Source organism: Cryptomeria japonica, chromosome 9 (genome assembly GCF_030272615.1).
Source record: "Cryptomeria japonica chromosome 9, Sugi_1.0, whole genome shotgun sequence".
NCBI classification, from domain to species: domain Eukaryota; kingdom Viridiplantae; phylum Streptophyta; class Pinopsida; order Cupressales; family Cupressaceae; genus Cryptomeria; species Cryptomeria japonica.
This window is the reverse complement of record NC_081413.1, coordinates 194,732,431-194,743,530: the sequence shown is the minus strand read 5'-3', so window position 1 is coordinate 194,743,530 and position 11,100 is coordinate 194,732,431.

Sequence of the window (11,100 nt, the reverse complement as noted above, 5' to 3'; positions counted from 1 at the left end):
GGTTTGCAACTACTTTGACTACGGGGCAAAGTAGTTGGATGCCATGTACATATGTGGCAGTTGACATGGTGGCCCAAACATAGGTGCCCCATTGTTGTGACTATCCTTTAAGTGTTGCATGTGTCCATTTAAGTATTATTAATGTTTTATATACCGGAGGTTTTGTTTATATCCTTAAACTACCTTTTCATGTTCATTTGTTGTAATACTCCTTTAAGTGATTTGAGTGTCATTTAATGTCCTGCCCAATTTGTTGTAATTGCACTTGAAGTGTCATTCTCATTTTCCTATCTAAATTGTAATTGCCTTTATAAGTGTCTTGTAATGTTCTTTCATGTTTTCTATAACTATCATTGAAGTTCTCTATGTGTTATTTGTTGTTAGCAACTTTTACAGTTCATGCTTCTCGATGCATTTTAATATAGATCTAGGTTATAGTGTTTATGGTTCTTAGCTACATTGTTTATGTCTCCATGCATTGTTATTTCTTAGTTATATTGTTTATGTCTCAATGCACTGCTATGATGTTTTGGGTTATACTATTTATGTTGTTTAATATTTTTCTCTTTTATTAGATTGTATGCGTCCATGTATGTGATGTTTAAAGCTACAATGTTCACAAAACACTCAAACACATCTATTTATGTCTATGATGTGTAAATCTATAATGTTTACATAACTGTTAAAATACATTTGTTACACTGAGAATGTATTGTACAATACTAAAACACTAATATAAACATTAGGCTATTTGGCTATTTGCATCTACTTGCCTCTGAATTGAATTTTTAACGGAACCAATTTGTGCACTTAACCACCATGAGAATGGAGGGCACTACAGTCAAAGGTAAACAACCAAGTACATTCAACACTTTTTTTATTTCCTTTGAACTTAAAAGCCCAATGATGGTATAAATTAAAACCCCAAAGAAAGTACAACTTAAAGCCCCACGGTAACTTAAAACCCTTATGATAGTATAAAAAATGTTAAAAAACACATAAAATCCATCGACATTATAACTTAGACTCCATATATTAAACTTGGCACAACACATATATTACAGTATAAATAAATTTGGGCATAACATTACAGCCAGTTACCAAACACCACGTACCCAAGGAGGGGGCAGTTGTGAATGGATATAAAAAGTTGCAAGCAAACAATAGAAAGAGGTGGAATACCCATATGAAAATGTCTTTTGCTTCTCCTAATCATCTGCTCCTCCTCCACGACTTACTATGAAGCAATGTAATGAAATGAATTTGAGTGGATGTCATGTCTATTTGAATTGTTTGCATTAATGATTTGCGGATTAGTTGTTCAATTTGGAGAAATAAATATGTTTTTGATTGTTTGGATTGTGTTTTTTTTTATTTCTTTTATGTGATTTTAAATTAGCCATAAATGGATGACTTGACTGGTTTGGTCGATTGCTTGTAGTATGTGTTGATGTTTAAAATTGTGTGTTATCAATTTAATAGGTTCAATGGTGGCCTTACATCTTCTTGTTATTCGATGCAGGGGGAAGTGGGTGGGAGTGCTTATTATGTGTACGCTTCAGTATGTTCGATGGGACACAATGTGTTGGGTTTGATTTGATAAGTGATGTGAATGTGGATCTGACTGCCTAGCGCTAGATTTGATTAGTACTAATGGGATGGAATGTCTTGTAAAGCAATGACATGAATTCACTTAGCTTTTTGTTCAAGTTAAAAAGTTGAGTAGCTAAGTCTCATGTCTTTGCACAGTTGTACTCTTTTTTGACTTGTGTGGGAGTGTTTATTTCAAAGGTGTAGCTATTTGCATACCATCGCGATGTAGTATGGGTTTTGACAATTGTCAATTGAATATGCTCTGACTTGAAAAATTGAACTAATTTCCACTTAATTTTGACAAATATATACATTTTATAAAACACTTTTTATGTGTGCAATGTCTAGTCCATCTAATCACTACTTCTAATCTTTTTTTATGACATGTGTTAACAACTTGATTGCTTGACTATGGGGCCATAACCCTCCACAGGTATCCCCACTCCACTACTGGCCCCTCTCCCCTATATTTGTTGTCTTTAATTATCTTTGGAGAGGTCTTTCATTATCATTTGATAGATTCACAATCATCATGTGCATATTAATTGAGTCTTCCAACAACTTTGGCTTATCCATGGATATTGTGAGGTGAGTATTATAGGTGGTGAACTATAGTTCAAGAATGTTGGAGGAATGTGTGTCAAACTCAAACTTTCTAATTAGAACATTCAATTTGAACATGTATTTTAATAGTTTTTAAACATAGACTTTAGGTGTTTTTACAACATAAGTTGTGTTCATTTATTTATAAAACAATATGGACTAATAGTGCATTATGAAAACAACATGGACCAGTCTCAATCCTTTACTAAGACAAGCATATTATTGTGTGTTCTTACAACACACCCTAGTTCACTTTCATCAAAATGAGGACCCCTACCTCTTTTGCTTTACTTTAGCTTATTCTAGCAATTTGAAGTAGTTTGTCCAAATCCTCAAAAAACCTAAATTTGGCATTTCCTTATGGTCAAAATTTGTCAAAAGTCAAAAGAGGATTGCAAAATAGCCTGAGTTACTTCTTTTGCAGTTTTGTAAAATTTCTCAAAACGTGCAAGTTATTCACTTGTAGGTTTTTTTCAACCATATGGTCCAAATCTAATTCCATATCCTATTCTTACATAATTTGTTCACTAATAATACTATGAAAACTTGCACTTGTACAGAAATCCTATGTGACATCAAACTTCCTTGAGTAACACTAGTTATGTTGGTGGACTTAACATAATTCATGCCTAAAACTTATTGATTGTGTTGAACCTTTTATGAAAGTTTCACCTGTTATTGAATTGCACTTTTAAGAAGGTTGATTTAGTTACCTTTGTTTGCAAGAAATTTGACTTTAATCCCAACATGATGCTTATAAAATCACGATATCGAATTTGAACTTCCCCTTCCAAGTGTAGTTAAAATATCAATTCACTAAAGTATCGTCCACATATCACACCATAATGACATCAACACAAGATCATCTTACCTTTTGTGGGCTATCCATGCATTGTTGAACTAAACCTAACTCACAAGCAAACATTTAGTTCACTTTGAAAAGTTTGCAACTGTATGATGATGACATCAACATCTCATTATGTCGGTATCATATGTTTAAAAAAAAACTTGAGCAACAATCCATTACTAACGTCATCTTTCCCAAACCTTAGTATTGCATCATCGTAAATTATGTCGACATCATTTTCATTTCAATGAGGTCATTGCCAAAACTTTCTATTTAAGTTAGAACCTTAGTGTTAACCTTTCTATCTAAACTATAACCCTAGTGTTAACATAGCCATATCATATGGAGTTTCTTGCTTAGCCAGTGGTAATTAGATTTTCACATTTACAAGAAATTAACTCTCATTTGCCCTTGACATTAAAGCAATGTTATGTATTAGGTTCAGTAGTGACTTCTTGCATGTCAATAGCAACTTAAATTCGTATGTAGTTTGCCACTACATTAAATGCTTAAACATTGAAGCTTGATTTTCATAGAATTGAAAGTGATAAAGGTAAATTAACCTAAAAAATTCATCATAAACCGCTTCCATACGAGTAAAATTTGGAAAATGAAAGAAGAGTTCAATGGCATGTTCCTCCTATCACAAATCAAACTGGATTATAGGGAGATCATAGATACAAATTTAGGGATTGCAAACATGAAATATTTTCTCCAAAGATTAAGAGATCCTAACCAAACTCTATGTGCAAATAAAATTATTTTCAATAGATTGGAAAAGGTATTAACATTTCCTACGCATGTGCATTGCCTAGAGTTGGTGATGGAACATATGAGAAATCTTGACATGGAAAATCGATAAGTCAAGGTTGAGGCAAGGTATATGCTAGCCTGAGTAAAGATGCAATTATGCATGTCTTTGACATCTCGTTCTATACCAAAGTAGGCATCATATAAATGGTAGTTATTGAAGAAGCATTTGATGAAGACATTAGTAGAATGATTAACATGCAATAAATGAAAAATCCATATAAATTCTTAACCAATTTGCCCAAGACACTCTACAAGAGTGATTTTATAAAGGAAATTAAAGATTTGGCAACATTATTGGGCAGAGTTTTTTTATTACCCTAGGCTGCCATAATGGAGGATTAGAAGTACTTGTGCATTGAAACTATTCAAACAAGTCAAGAGATGTTGCATTAGCTTAAGTTCATCTATGAAAATTGATACAATTAGATCACAAAAATTAAAACACAAAGGAATTTCTATATGACCTCTTACTTGGTATATGCACTAGCTACTAGAGAAACATTCAATGGGTTGGAAAGAGTAGGAACCCTTGGAAAGGGACTAAGATATTAGTTGGCATATGATTTCTACTCTCAACTAGAAGCTAAACAATTTATAGTGATTTAAAGAAGGCTCGGTGATGTTTTTTCCAAGTGGTTGGTTGAGACTATGGAGGGAGATAAAGCCAATATAATATCTTCAAAGGCCCATGTAGTAGCAAATGAGAACGAAAGTTGGTTCATATAGTTCCCTAATTTCTCTTATATCAAAATAAAAGGATTCTTGAAGCAACCATTCAAATTGCCTAGATATCCCACTAATAAGATGGTATTAATAAAATATGCAAGGCAAATTATTGAATCACATTGCTTGCTAGAACCAAAGCACAAAACTAGTGTTCAATTCCCCATCCATATTAGATGATAGAGATGCAATAGTGTAACTTGTGCCAAGGCATATGAAAATGAGTCGTAGAAACACAACCTAAATCTTTTTTGTTGTGGCAAGGAATAATTGTGGCCCTTAAGGGAAGAAAGAGACCACATTTTTTATTCAATTAAGGTATGAGCCTCCCATTGAATACTTGTAGGCAATTTGTGTCGATGATTGCGAAGTTAGGAAAAGAAGTTACAAGAGATTAACTATGCAACAAGTGAGAACAACAAAAACAAACGAGGTCCCCTTAGAATTAAAGAAAGATGGAATAACTTTGTATACAAGCTATGAAATAAATAAAGTATACAATGAACCTATTCAAGATCCAAAATGGATAAAGCTAGAAGTGTCTACATTGGAAGGAATAACATGCAAATATTCATAGAAGGAACTATGACATGGTTGGACTATTATAGTGGCAAACTTGAAGCACAATGTGTTATCTCTACCTACCCTAAAGACAATAAATGTAAAGAGAAAGAGAAAAAATGACCCCAATTTTGATGAGTTCCTTATAAATAAGAGGAAGATGAACATAGCCCTGGTGAAAACATAAGAATAGGAGGACAATATTTAAGGGATTCCTTTGATACCCAAGGGTGTAGATATAGCATGTTCCAATGCACCAATGGTAATAGATCAACCACATTCTTTTTCTGCTAGCTTTTCGCAAATGTCATACCAACAAATAATAGGAACATATACTCTACAGAAACCCACAAAAGATAAAGGTAAGAATAAGCATGTGGAAATAAATACACATGTCATTTCCCCTTCTAGGAGTAGATCTCCTCCTACCATGTCAATGACAATAAATATTATAGAAGAAATGGAAAAGATAGAGTAAACAAGGGAGAACCAAGTATCTAGTGCACCTCAATAAATTCTCAAACCTTGTAATGATTTGACTCTTGAGATTGCAGTAAATGTGACCTGTTTTTCAGTTTGTCCAATATCTATTGTCGCCTTGTCCAAAGTCAGACCTTGAGATTTGTGAATAGTGATAGCCCAAGCCATTTCATAAGAGGAAGTTGTGTACAACTCCCTCGAGTTATAGGAGCAATAGGAACACATTTTGGCTGCATAATGTCCCATTGTGGCCCACTGTAGTGTTTGAATTCAACGATAACATATTTTGGCAATTTTGGTGGTTTAGAATTTGTATCATACTGTAGCGTCCTAAAATTGCGACACTTGCAATTTCGACTGCATTTCGGTCTTCACGATGGCGACGCAACACGGAACCTGAATGGAGACCCCGAAACCTGATTATGACACCAAAAACTGCATTTTCTTGCACCCTGGCCTGAACCTCCTTTGCACCCTGCTGTCCCGGGAGGTGGGACCAGAGCGCCCAGCGCCCTGGTCCTGCAGGACCAGGGCGCCCAACGCCCTGGTCCCTGGGCCTATTTTGGGCCCGGTCTCCTATGGGGTCTCGGGTCTTTTTGTTTGCAAATTGGAAATTATCATTTCCTGGTCGGCCTAAGGTCGGGAAAATCAGTCTATCAGCCCTAATTGACAAGTATATAAACTACATTTTCCTCTTTCATTCGATATGATGGAAAAGGCATGGAAACTATACTCAAGCATTCAAGCATTCAAGCATTCCTTCAAGTAATTGATCATTTCAAGTCTCCATTCAAGGCTAAGTGTTGCATTCAAGATGGATTCAACCATTGAAGAGGAGATCACATACTACATGCTACATACAACATACAACACACAACAAACAACAACATCTATACCTTCACACATAAGGATACAAACATCCTTACAACAAGGTATTAGTACTTGTTTTACATTACATTTACAGCATTTCTCATTTCTTGGTTAATTCCAAAACCGGGGTTTGACCTAAAGGCAAACCCCTAATCCCTAACCCCCCAATTGTCTTCGCTTTTCTGTGTGTAGGTTGTAGGTACGCGGCTGAAATTGAAGATCTGGAATCCTTGTGCAGAGACGAATAGATCCCCCTTCATTTCATGGATTTTTCGGAGGACCGTGTGCACGCCGGGCGCCATCGTCCCGACAACTTTTGCTCAAATTTGCAGGACAGCGCCGTATCGACATTTTACTGCTAATTCCAGGTCCGCAGCTTCATCCTATATCCCTATCTCAGTTTATAAGTGAATCTTTGTCACTTTCTATGCATGCCTAGCTTAATTCTTCTATCAACATTCTTTACAAAAGAGGGTAGCCTTGCTTTCTTAACCCTTGAAACTCATTTAGCATCCAATCTTGCATTGTGTGGGATTGGATCTTGTGGGTTTCAACCCCTCTTTTGAATGTAAAGTCTCTCCCCTAAGTGAAAACCATCAACCCTAGGGCGACTCTCCCTTCTCTCTCCTTGGAGTTGGAAGAGGGGAGAGCAACTAGGGTTCGATCGCGATTTTTCCGCTTTACATTTTGGTGAACCCGACGTGAACATCCTTTCTGATTATTCATAGTTAGATCTGAAAATTGGATTCCTTGATTGCATTTCCATGTTTGATCTTTTGCAAAATTTTAGAGGTTAATTGCATAAAAACCCTAAATTTTCTTTTTAAGTAATTAAACTTGTGAAATGTTTAATTGTTAATGCTTGTTTCAGATCTGCCCTTCTATTACAAATTATCAATTCAGATTTGTGCTTTAATTTTGAAAATTAAGTGGTTAAGTGTCAAAACCCTAATTTTTGAAACCCTCTTGATTCAACCTTTGTCCGACAATTTCACGGATCAAAACATTTCCAAATCAGCTGTAACTCTGGATTCTGCAATAAAATCATAATATCTTTCATCTCTGAAAATTTGGAAAAAAGTTGCGAGGACCGTGTGCACTCCGAGCGCCATCGTCCCCGACATTTTTTCCAAAATTTCGGGAGCTAGATCTTACTGTATTTTTCTGCTAAAATCAAGAATTTTGGCTGATTTTATCAAATCTAACACTTTCAAAATTACAGTCAAAGTTGGTCTAGCGATTGCTTGGATTAAGGCTTCTAATCATTCAAAAATTGTTGAAATTGAAATTTGTGTCAAAATTGTGTTTCTTACAGTCCTAAATCTGAAAAGTGTGTTATCATTCATTCGAAATTTCAGTGATTCATTCAAATTTTTGCAATTTGTGACTTTTGAAATTAAGTGCTTAATTACAACAACTTTGATTTCCGCTTTCAAAATTGAATTTTGCGTGAAATTGAGTCAACTTTCAAATTTCAAAGCTTGCATTGCTTTTGGTATTCCCTCTAAAATCATAAAATTCAAAATTTCAGTTTCCCTCTCTTTTTCAAAATTCAAATTTTGCATTTTTCGACAATCTTGGTAGGGTTCAGTTTTGAAATTGCAACTTTAATTTGGCCTATCTACAGATCGTAAAATCACTCAATTTTTTCAGGTTAGCTGTAAAATCATCATAACTTTCATCCCTGAAAATTTCGAAAAAAGTTGCGAGGACCGTGTGCACTCCGAGCGCCACGGTCCCGGACATTTTTTCCGAAATTTCGGGAGATTGTCCTGCTTGTATTTAACAGCTTAAATCTGGAAGATTGGCTGGCTTTACTGAAATTTGCTACCTCTAAAATTCAAAATCTTCTCTCTCTCTTTAGTGCATGAGTTTTACAACAATAAGCCCTACTTACACTATTCCCGTTAGGCGAAGCCTTAGAATTAAGTCTTTCCAAGGTTTAATTATTGAGGAGATGGAACCTAATTTGAATGGCCTTTTTAACGAGGACATGGGTAATTCCTCTAATCCTCTTAATGATGAAGAAGCTCTCCATGAGGTTTCTGTAGAACAACTTTCAAAATTGGATAACCAATTTGACGATTTTCGACAGTGGATGTCTCAAGAATACCCTGATAGTCAAGCTCTTCCTTTAATTGAGGGTCTAAAACGTATGCTTCAAAGTGATAAGAATGGAATTGATATTTTGCATGGTATTGCACATATTGTGGATTCAAATGTGATGCCTATGAAGAGTTGTGCCGAAACCTTAGGTTATACACAACCTCCTACTCAAGTCAATCATTCTATTCCTTTGACAACTCCTATTGCTAGTATACCTACTTTTACATCAAACATAATGACTACTTCAACACAAGACATTTCGTCAATCAGAACCAGTCATGGGGGCAATCCCTCTTCTTCAATCAACCCTCTTCCTTCATTCAATCCAACTTCTTCATTCATTCCTTCAATGAGTGTTCCTATTATATCACCACCAATGAACATGACGCAAGGGGGCAATTCATTTAACCATTCCATTCCTCCTTGTAGTGTTCCTCCTGTCCAATCATCTCCTATGACTAACTATCATAGAGTCCCACCACCTTATTCTCTACCTTCTTTCAATAACATAACACCTCCATCTCAATCTAACACGCCTAATATGAACTCTTCGACTGAAGCGACCATTAACAATCTTGCACAAACTGTCTCTTCTTTACAGCAACAAATTGCCTCTATGAATCAATCTAAGTTTAGTGTGCCCACATTTGACGTTGCGAGCCCACTTTCTCTTGATATTGTTCGAGCTATTCCCCCTAAACATTTTGAAATTCCACATTTGGAGCTTTATAATGGTAAGGGTGATCCTTTAACACATGTTAAGACATTTCAAACAATATGTACTGATTTTGCTTATGACCAAAGGTTGCTTGCAAAATTGTTTACTAGAACATTAAGAGACAAAGCTCTACAATGGTATTGCTCATTACCTTCTTATTCTATTACTTCTTTTGAACAACTTGCAAATGCTTTCATTCAACAATTTCAAAACAATATAAGTCCTAAAGTTACTTTGATTGATTTAATGCATTGTAAACAAGGTGTTAAAGAAAAAGTGACTGATTTCATTGGTAGATATAAGCATTTGTATGCTCAAATTTCTTTTCCAGTGCCTGACAATGATATTCAAAGAATCTTTATTTCTAATTTACAAAAAGACATTAGAGAAAAACTCCTGTTTTCTGAGTTTACTTCTTTCCAACAGTTGTGCGCAACTCTTCACAATTATCAATTGACTGTGAGTCAAATGGAACAATCACATCCTATGGCTCTGAGTGATAAGGGTGATAGTAGTCAACAACCATTTGGAAAGTTTAAACCGAACAGAGAGTCCATTAAATTCAATGAAAACATCATCAACAACAATGTGAATGCAGCATCAGGCGTGTCTCCTATTTCTAAGTTTTTCAAGAAAGAAAGAAAGTTTACTCCCTTGAATGAATCATTGCATAGTATTATGAATAAGTTATTGGAACAAAATGTGCTTACACTTCCTCCTATAAGGCAAATTGATCCTGCAAAGATTACTTCACCTTATTTTGATAACAAATCTTTTTGTCAATTTCATCGTCAACCTGGGCATGATACTGAAAAATGTTTTGCTTTAAAGGGGAAAATTCAAGATTTGATTGATAATAATACTATCTCTGTTTCTGGAGTGAATGATAAAGGCAACAAATCTGTAGCTCTTCCTAACCAAAATCTTCAGATTTTTACTGATCCATTGCCTTCTCATACCTCTAATGCGATTGATACTACTGATTCCTCTGTCTCACCTGATGATCTCGTGTCTAAGACTCCTAATGTGATTAACTTTGTGGAGCAGCAGAAAATCCCTAAAGAACCTTCCATCACCTTTGATTCTAGTGAAACCATTAGAGCACCTGATGGTCCTTTATACATAGTTGCAAAAGTCAAAAATACACCTTGCCGTGGAGTGCTTATTGATCCTTCGTGCATGGTTACTATTATTACTGAAGAATTTCTTTTTACTTTGCAATTGAATCAAGTGATCTATGATGAAACAGATGTGATTGTGAAATTATTTGATGCATTTTCTTCTCCTGCAATTGGTTCTATTACATTACCTATTGAGGTCCATAACAAATCCCTTAATGTGAACTTTGTTATCATTCCATCATCTGAACAATTTCGTGTGAAGCTTGGCTATCCTTGGCTATCTTCCATGAAAGCTATTGCTTCTCCTATTCACAAGTGCTTGAAATTTCCCCATAATGGTGAAGTTGTTACTGTCAATCATAGTCTCTTTAAACCAGCTGAAAGAACTTCTAGCGTTCCTATTGATTATTTTTGGCCTAAACAATTCCAATCTCTTCCTCCATGAAGTGATCGTCTTTTCAAATCTTATCAAAAGTGGAAAAAAGATATGATCCTATTTCTAAGTGAACCTAGAACACCCAAACTTGACATTCCTATCATTCTTGAGAAGGAAGTTCTTCCTTTGAAAGATAAAACTAATGTCTTTCCTCAAGAAGATTCCCAACCCATCCCTATGGATGTGACTATGCCTATGATTAATAAACTTCCTAAAAGTAGACCTATCC